The sequence below is a fragment of the Eptesicus fuscus genome, chromosome 3, assembly GCF_027574615.1.
Source record: "Eptesicus fuscus isolate TK198812 chromosome 3, DD_ASM_mEF_20220401, whole genome shotgun sequence".
NCBI classification, from domain to species: domain Eukaryota; kingdom Metazoa; phylum Chordata; class Mammalia; order Chiroptera; family Vespertilionidae; genus Eptesicus; species Eptesicus fuscus.
This window is the reverse complement of record NC_072475.1, coordinates 79756883-79765849: the sequence shown is the minus strand read 5'-3', so window position 1 is coordinate 79765849 and position 8967 is coordinate 79756883. Positions and strand designations below refer to the sequence as shown.

The 8967-nt window shown below is 41.3% G+C and overlaps 1 pseudogene; it reads left to right on the top strand.

Moving 5' to 3' along the window:
* Positions 1 to 5341: 5341 nt before the first annotated feature.
* On the top strand, positions 5342 to 6327 carry LOC103301206 (4-hydroxybenzoate polyprenyltransferase, mitochondrial-like; annotated as a pseudogene).
* Positions 6328 to 8967: the final 2640 nt, after the last annotated feature.

The following is an 8967-nucleotide window of genomic DNA, read 5'->3' as shown; positions in this document are numbered from 1 at the left end:
TGTGTAGAATCTTAAGGGGAGGTCCTTATGTGGATTAGAGGAAAGAAAAAGAGACTTCTAGGGTAAAATTTCAGAATATTACTGCTTGGAAAGGCTTTGGACAAGAGAGTCTACTGAATAGGAGAACATATTTGCCAATGTTACATCCAATAAGGATTAAATCTCCAAAATTTTTAGGAAACTCATATATAAAAAAAGGAAGATAAACAATCCAGTAGAAAAATGGTCAAAACACCTAAATAGACACTTTTGGAAAGTGGACATACAGAAGGCCAAGAGACATATGAAAACATTCTCAAGGTCACTAATAATCCAAGAGATGCAAATCAAAACAACAATGAGGTACCATCTCACACCTGTCAGAATGGCTATCATCAACAAATCAACAAATAACAAGTGCTGGCGAGGATGTGGAGAAAAAGGAACCCTCATGCACTGCTGGTGGGAATGCAGACTGGTATAGCCACTGTGGAAAGCAGTATGGAATTTCCTCAAAAAATAAAAAATGGAACTTCCATTTGACCCAGTAATCCCACCTCTAGGGATATATCCCAAGAAATCAGAAACACCAGTCAGAAGTAATATATGCACCCCTATGTTCATAGCAGCACAATTTACAATAGCTATGATTTGGAAACTGTCTAAGTGTCCATCAGCAGATGAGTGGATTAAAAAACTGTGGTACATCTACACAATGGAATACTATGCTGTTATAAAAAAAGAAATAACTGTTACCATTTGCAATAGCATGGATGGACCTGGAGCGCATTATGCTAAGCAAATTAAGCCAGTCAGAGAAAGATCAGTATCACATGATCTTACTCATTTGTGGAATATAATGAACATAAACTGATGAACAAAAATAGATCCAGAGACAGAGAAGCATGAAACAGACTGTCAAATCTCAGAGGGAAGGCAGGGGAAGGGGCAGCGTGGGATAAGAGATCAACCAAAGGACTTGTATGCATGCATATGAGCATGACCAATAGACATAGACAATAGGGGGGTGAGGGCGTGTGCTGGGGGGTGGGAGCAGCTGGGGAGAGGTCAATGGGGGAAAAGGAGACATATGTAATACTTTCAACAATAAAGAATTAAACAAATAAAATAAATACGATTTAACAAAGGCTTTGGAAGTCTTTTAGTCTAGCAATTCCTAAGTTCAGTAGAATACTAATTCTGAAAAATGAGATTTGTAAACAGGGTTCGAAGATAAAATAAGTTTGGGAAACAGGGAACTCTATTTCTCTTCCTGGAGAGTAACAGTGCATCTTAACATCTTTAGTCCCTGAGGAGTCCTCAAATGAAAAAAAGAATTATTGTTTTCTAAAGCAGAATTTCCCACTTTGATTTGATTATGCATATCTCAATATCTCTTGCCTCTTTTAAAAAAACATTTATTAAACCAAAGCCTTAGTTACACAGCTAATTGGTGACAAACTCCCATCTCACAATTTGCAGGCTCCAGATCATTGCAGAACTTGTTACGTTTGTGACTTACTCCCATCATGACTCATAATTGAGGACTTGTGGAGTTGTGACCAGGCCATGCAGCTGTGGTCTGTACTCTCTGACATTATGGTTTACTAAGAGGGGTTTGGTCCTATTGCCCACGGTGAATGCAGGGAAAGACCACCCGGCTGCAGTCAAGGCCAGCCTAAGGCAAGTCAGTGAAGAGGTGACATGTGCCTTCAAAAAGCTCTGTTCTGCCCTGAGAACAGTGGTTAGAACATTGGCCCATGCACGAAAGATCACAGGTTCGGTTCCTGTTCAAGGGCATGAAACTGAGTTGATCCCTGGTTCCAGTTGGGGTTGTGAGAGGCAACCAATCCATGAGTCTCTCTTACATTTATATTTCCTTCTTCCTCTCTCCCTTGCTTACACGCTCTCTAAAAATCAATGGAAAAAAATATCCTTGGTTGAGGACTAACAAACAAACAAACAAACAAACAAAAGAAAAGCTCTGCATTTATTTTATTTTATTTTTTAATCCTTCACTTCCCTGTTCTGGCAACTTTTATTCACACTAAAGTGTAATTGACTCTAACTACAATTAAAGTATTACCGAATCCCAAGGATCTACATTTTAACCTAAACCCTGTCCTAAACAAATAAAACCCTAAGAGTGTATCTCAGGGTCTGCTTCTGGTACCCAGGCCTGCGGCACAGGCTTTTACTAACCTATCAATAAAGAAGAGTCTTATTTAAGAACTATATATATGTAAAGCAGAACATACATTTTCTCATTTCTAGAAGCTTCTCAGAATGGAATGACATAGTTTCATGGAGATCACATACTGTACATAAAAGCTTCCTGTTTGCAGTAGGAGCTACAGACATGCTAGTTATTATGACCAAATTGGATTCAAGTTAGAGAAAAGAAATCTGACCTGCGAAGTACACATCACAGTTTCCTTTTCTCAGCTTTCAGGGCATGGGAAGTTTCTATTTCTAGCTTTTTAGTTCCTCTGATTGAATCCGGCAAGCATTGTCAGAGGAAGGGATGTAGGAATGGGATATTTAGTGCACCCAAGGTTATGTATAGAGTGTGTCGTCTGAAGGTTTAGGTTGTAGATTTTTATAATATTTTGATTTGCCTTCATCTTTAATTTGTGATAAGTTTTACTGTATGAAAATATGTCATAGTATGTATTTTATTATAATTATCAATTGTTTTTCTTATCTATCTCCCCTCATGTTCAGGAGAGAGGTGAACTTAGCCCTTAATTTGAAAACAACAAATGGACAAGGGAAAACAAGTTTACTACAAACAAGAATGTTCCTCTGTTACATGTATGAATACAAAACTGTCTTCAGTTATTCTTCCTAATGTTCTCATTTAATGATTGTGATAAAAATACTTTCCCATCAAAAAATCCAAAAGAAATTAACAAGTTCATTTTTCCCCATAGATTCTCTGTGGTTCCTGCAGTGCCACAATACCTTCTGTCATTGCATTTGCAGTGGTCTCATCAGAACTGAGATTATCTCCCAAGTGGTAGGCTGGAAGTTCTTCACCTCCAGGTATTGTGGGACAGCATTTGTCCTCTATTCCCACAACTCACTATGTTTTCTGGAATAATACACGTAGCCCAAGCAGGTGCAGATGCTGAAATGCCAGTCATTTTGCTTCTTCTATGGGTTGTTGATTTTATCTTTTAAAAAAATACATATATTTTTTAATTTCAGAAAAGAAGGGAGAGGGAGAGAGAGATAGAAACATCAATGATGAGAGATGAGAGAATCCTCTTGGGGATTGAGCCCAGTGCCCCAACAGGGAATCAAACCTTAACCTCCTGGTTCATATGTGGATGCTCAACCATTGATCCACACTGGCCAGGCAGGATGTTGATTCTATAACTTGAAATCAGTAGTAGAGTTCAAAGGAGGACTTTCCCTTCCCAGGCAACAATCCTGCTGTTCCCTGGCCATAGCCAAGAGGTCCAGATTTCACAGATTCTGACAAGTTAATATTCTTCTTTCCCCTCTTCTTTCCCCACATGGTCCACTTCAGGATGTACCTCTGTTGTAGAGTTGGTTGAAAGACATCTGTAGACCACAGCAAAGTGGGGGAATAGGTGCCATTGCCCTGGAGGTGTGGGCACAGCCCCAGGTTTGTGTGCCCACATGGACTTGGGCTAAAGGCCCTGGAATTGCAGGTTACATGTAACACACGTGAGATTCTCAGCCCAGTGCATTGGGGTTTTCTTTTCTTCTTTCCCAGTGTTTATCCAATTGTAAACTCTGTACTCTTATTTAAATAACTAGAGGCCCGTTGCACGAAGATTCGTGAAAGAATAGACCTTCCTTCCCCTGGCTGCCGGCATTGGTTTTCCTCTGGCCCTGGGACCCAGGCCTTTGCTCTGGCCACCTTCTGCCTTCGCTCCGGCCAGAGGCCAGAGTCTTCAGTGTTTGCTCCGGCTGGAGCGCTGGTCCTGTAGCTCCCTCCGCCCCCCACCCTCCCCCTCATACCAGGCATCCTGCCCTGCCCGGCCACTCCGTGCCTGCATATGCAAATTAACCCACCATCTTTGTTGGGTTAATTTGCATACCCACTCCTGATTGGCTGGTGGGCATCGCAGAGGTACGGTCAATTTGCTTATTTCTCTTTTATTAGTGTAGATGGTATCCTTGTTATTAGTAAGCCAGAATGAGAAGTTCCTGAGTAATCCATTTGATATAAAAAAAATCACTGTTGAAATGTATAATTGTTATTTTGGGTAAAATATGAAGAATACAATGATTCTATTTCTAACAATGCCTAGTTCATCTTTTCTCCCATTTTTGAACTTATAATTTTGGCTTTAAATTCAAAATCAGTGCTTCCTGCCAAAATGCACAGTCTCTATTTGTACCTGAATAGCTCAGAATAGTTGTGTGTGTGTGTGTGTTTTTTTTTTTTTTCAGTATAAAGGAGAAATTCCTTGTTCCATCTTGCTTCTGAGCTCAAGATCCTTAAAAGCCAGTTTTGGTTTACTGTGACTTATCTGAGGTTTTTCACTGCATCCAAATCCACCCTTACTTTGTACATGTTCTCAGAAGAAAATGTTTTAGGAGAGTGCACATGCCATGAGCACTACTTGGATGGGCTTGTCTTACAGCCCCTGGGCATCATGAAATCCTCAGAGAAGACTGTTTTTGAATTGCATGAGTAAGTTTTATTGAATTAGATTCTGATTTCTTGGTGAAGAACCTCATCTGTATTGTACTTGCCATGAGCAATGCAACCGATACCATTTGGACACATCCACAGGTCATAGGCTGTATAATGTTAGCTTTTAGGTAAGTCAGGATTGAAATATCACATTTCCCCACTGAAGTGTCCCTGGCTCCAAGCTGTTGGCACAGAACGTCATTAATCAATGAGAGAAAGAGGCGGTGGCCAGGGGACTGCAGTCATTTGTAGACCATTGTGGGCAACCTGAAGCCATAAGCTCAAATCTAGCCATTTCTTCTTTGTTCCCAATTTTTCATCTGAGTTTATAGAAATTCATAACATGCTTCATCCAGTGCTCCAAAGCCACAAACACATACCTCAGCTAGTCTTCATGTTTAGCCTAATGGCTGCTGAATGAAAGAAGAGTCAGAAGTGGGGTGGTGGGAGGTAGAATTGGGTCAAATAGATGAGGACAGAAGGAGACTTGACTTCGGGTGGTGAACACACAATGGGCAATACACAGAATTATAGAATTGTTCACTTGAAACTTGTTTAGTTTTAACCAATATCACCCTAATAAATTTAATATTTTTTTTGTGTGTTTTTTTTGTTGTTTTTTTTTAAGAAAAAAAGAAGTTTCTAGGTGTGGCTGTGGGGCTGGCTAGTGTAGCTGGTGTACCCAGCATGAGGGACTGGCCACTCTCCATGGGGCTTGGGCTGCACTGGCCTAGGCACAGCCTGTGGGCCACAGGAGTCCTGGACTCTGCCCCCGCCCTCCCTCTGCAGCCATACCTGCGCCTCATGCGGTTGGACAAGCCTGTAGGAACCCAGCTGCTGTATCTGCCATGTACCTGGAGCATTGGTTTGACAGCTGAACCAGGTTGTTTACCAGATTGGTACATGTTATCCCCCTTTGGCACTGGAGTTATTCTGATACGTGGAGCAGACTGTACTAGTAATGACATGTGGGCCTGGGAATATGATAAAAAAGTTTACAAGAACAGCAAATTGCCCAATAGCTGCTAGAGACGTTTCAACTTTTCAGCCCTTCTTTTTTTGTCGGGGGACAGCTGACCCTGGCACTGTTCTTCTGTGTCTGAATTACTACAGTATAGCTCTTGGAACAGCCTTCCTGCTTCCTGTCATCACCTACCCGCTAATGAAAAGAATTATGTACTGGCCTCAATTAGCCCTGGGGTTCACTATTAATTGGAGAGCTTTACTTGGATGGTCTGCTGTCAAGGGCTCCTGTGATCCATCTGTTTGCCCGCCTCTTTATTTTTCTGGAATTATGTGGACTCTAATATATGATACTATCTAGTCCCATCAGGACAAAAAAGATGATGCGCTGATTGGATTTAAGTCCACGGCACTGAAGTGCGGTGAAAACACCAAGTGGTTGCTCATTGGCCTCAGTGTAATGATGTTGGGGGCACTGAGCCTGGTGGGAGTATACAGTGGTCACACTGCACCCTACTCCACTGCTCGGGCTGCTGTCGGAGCCCATCCGACTCACCAGATTTAAGCTCTAGACAGCCACAGACCTGAGGATTGTTGGGATAAATTTGCCTCCAACTGAACATTAGGACTAATAGGTTTTTTTTGTTTTGTTTTCTTTTTGTTTTTTTTTTTGTTTTGGAATTGTCCTAGAGAACTTATGGGGGGAAAAGAAATATATGAAACAAAGAAAAAAATATAGAAAATTAGCAAATGAAGTTTACCTAGGAATTTTTAAATCAAACACTTACAAAACATTCTTAGGTCTTGTTACTACATAATTAGATTTGAATAAGTCTTACAGTATGTCAAAGAATTAAGAATCAGAAGATGAAGACATAGAGCATATTTGCCTGGATTTTAGTTCAAGTATTTAACAGCGAAATTCTTCCTCTGTCACAGAACCCTGGAACTCCTCAGGATTTGAGGTGACCTTGAGTATTTAAGTTGATGCTTTCTTCTGCTCATTATAATTCTTATCTGTAGTTATGGACACTGTATGGATTTTGGCACTTTAGAGGAAACCTCATCTAAATGAATGTCTGTAGGAAAAAGGGACTCTCTTTTTAGGGAAAATCAAAGATGCCACAGCAGGGGTTAGGTGGGAGAAGAAGTTTCTGCTCCTATATGTAGGTCTAGATTTGAGATATTCTGCTGAACAGGGGTGAGGATGAGTTGTGTATATTAAGTATTTTGTGCCAGGCAGTGTGCCTTGTGCTAGGAATACCAGGATGATTGGGTGCCTCTGTCTATCAAGTGTCATTAACTCTGATGGGAGAGGTGACAGAGACAAAACATTTCAATGCAATTTGATCAGTGTTATGCAAACTGCTAATTGCTGCCCCTGAAACTATTCCCTCTTTGTAGTTGTTAGAACCCTGCCTTCGTTCAGGCTGCAGGGTGTCCAGCTAAATTCTGCCCGCCCCCTGCCCCCGGGCTCCTGTCATGCCAGGTGTGGCTGTGACAGATCTGATGAGTGGGACATGCCCAGAGCTCTGATGGGGCTTCCATTGGAGCTGCTGTCCTGATAAAGGGGGATGATCACAAGGGACACTGCCCTCTCCCTTTTTTCCTACTTTGAACATGAACATAATGCCCAATGATGCAGTAACCATTTTAAAAAATAAAATTGTCTATAGTTAAGGTTTACAACATGATGTTTAGCTATGCACGTACATAGTGAAGAGATTACTATGGGCAAGCTAATTAAATATCCATTTCCTCACATAGTTACCACATTTTTTTTCTTTTGTGGCCAGAGCACCCAAATTCTCTCTTAGCAAATTTCCAATATACAATACAGTATTATTAACTATAATCGTCATGCTGTTCATTACAGCTCTGGACTTGTTAATCTTATATACTGCAACTTTGTACCCTTTGACCAATATCACCCCCCCTCTTCCCTGCCCCTGGCCCTACTCTCTGCTTTTATGTAGATTCCACACATAAGTCAGATCATGCAGTATTTTTCTTTCTGTGTCTGGTTTACTTCACTTAGATTAATGTCCTCTAGGTTATCTACAGGGTGTCCCCAAAATATATACACACTTTAATAGCCATTAACTCAGTTTTGAAAATGAAATGTATTTTAATAAACACTGCCTTTATAATTATTCAAAGTGTGTGTATACATTTTTTTGGGACATCCTATATCTTGTTGCAAAAGGCAAGGTCTCTTTCCCTTTTAAGGCTGAATAATATTCTTTATTTATCTGTATGTATACCACAGCTTCTTTATTTATTCATCCATTGATCAGCAGCCATCAGCTGACGTGACCATGACAGAGACAAACATGAGGGGAAAAGTAAGAGAATGTTGGAGAAGTTAGCTCTGCTTTCACAGAGCTCCTGAATCCATGCCAGCTGCTGTCAAAATCCAAAATCTCCTTATGTGAGAAGAATACACCTGTATTTATTTTGAGCTGCTTTAAGGCAGGTTTTCTGCTACTTGCAATCAAAGATGTTCCTAAACAAGACAGCTCCTATAGGTGTGAAGAAAAGATATATTTCTTTCAGAATACTAAGCAGCTGAGAGGAAGCACTGTGCCCTCTGTTATGTGGGAAGAGTGGTTAGCCAAATGCCTCTTAATTTTTAACAGGGACATACTCACCCATCACCTATACTTTACAACACCACTCAGGGTGAAATTAAGAAAAACAGAAAACTTGAATGGACCTGCCTCATGGGAGATTCTAGTCTAATTTGAGACATACTCCCCTAGCGTCTTCCATGAACTCAAGATAGTCTGCAAGCAAGGGCCAAACTAGTCACGATGTCACGTGAGTGACTCCATGTGTTGGGGGATCTAGGCTGGGAACTCACAGTTTCCTCTGACTTAGATCACACCAGAGCCATCCTCAGTCCACATTTCAGGTTGAACCCTTGCCACGTTTTCCAGAAGCATGGCCTTAGAAACCCTGTCTGAGGCCAGATTCACAGATATGCAGCTGCCAAGACTAACAAAGTGGTAGACAGTCTTTTTGCTGCCCTCGCAACTCCCAAAGAGATACCTGCTTTTTCCACTAATTCACTTCTCTTTCTCTGCCTTGCCCTTTTCTTTCTCAGGCACCAGTTGAGAGTCTCACAGATGGCTTTGGGGAAAATAACTGCTTATTCTCAAACAAGCAGTTGGGAGACACATTCCTGCTCCCTCCCTTCCTCTCTCAGAGTTCTTGGCCTGCCTTGGCCCTGTCTCCAGGAGATCATGATGCTGCTGCCTCACTCTGCAAGTCCCCATTCCTTTCAGCAGTCCTGCTGGCAGCCTGGGCTGCTGGCATTTACATTTTTCTTCTAAGCAGGTTGGCAAATT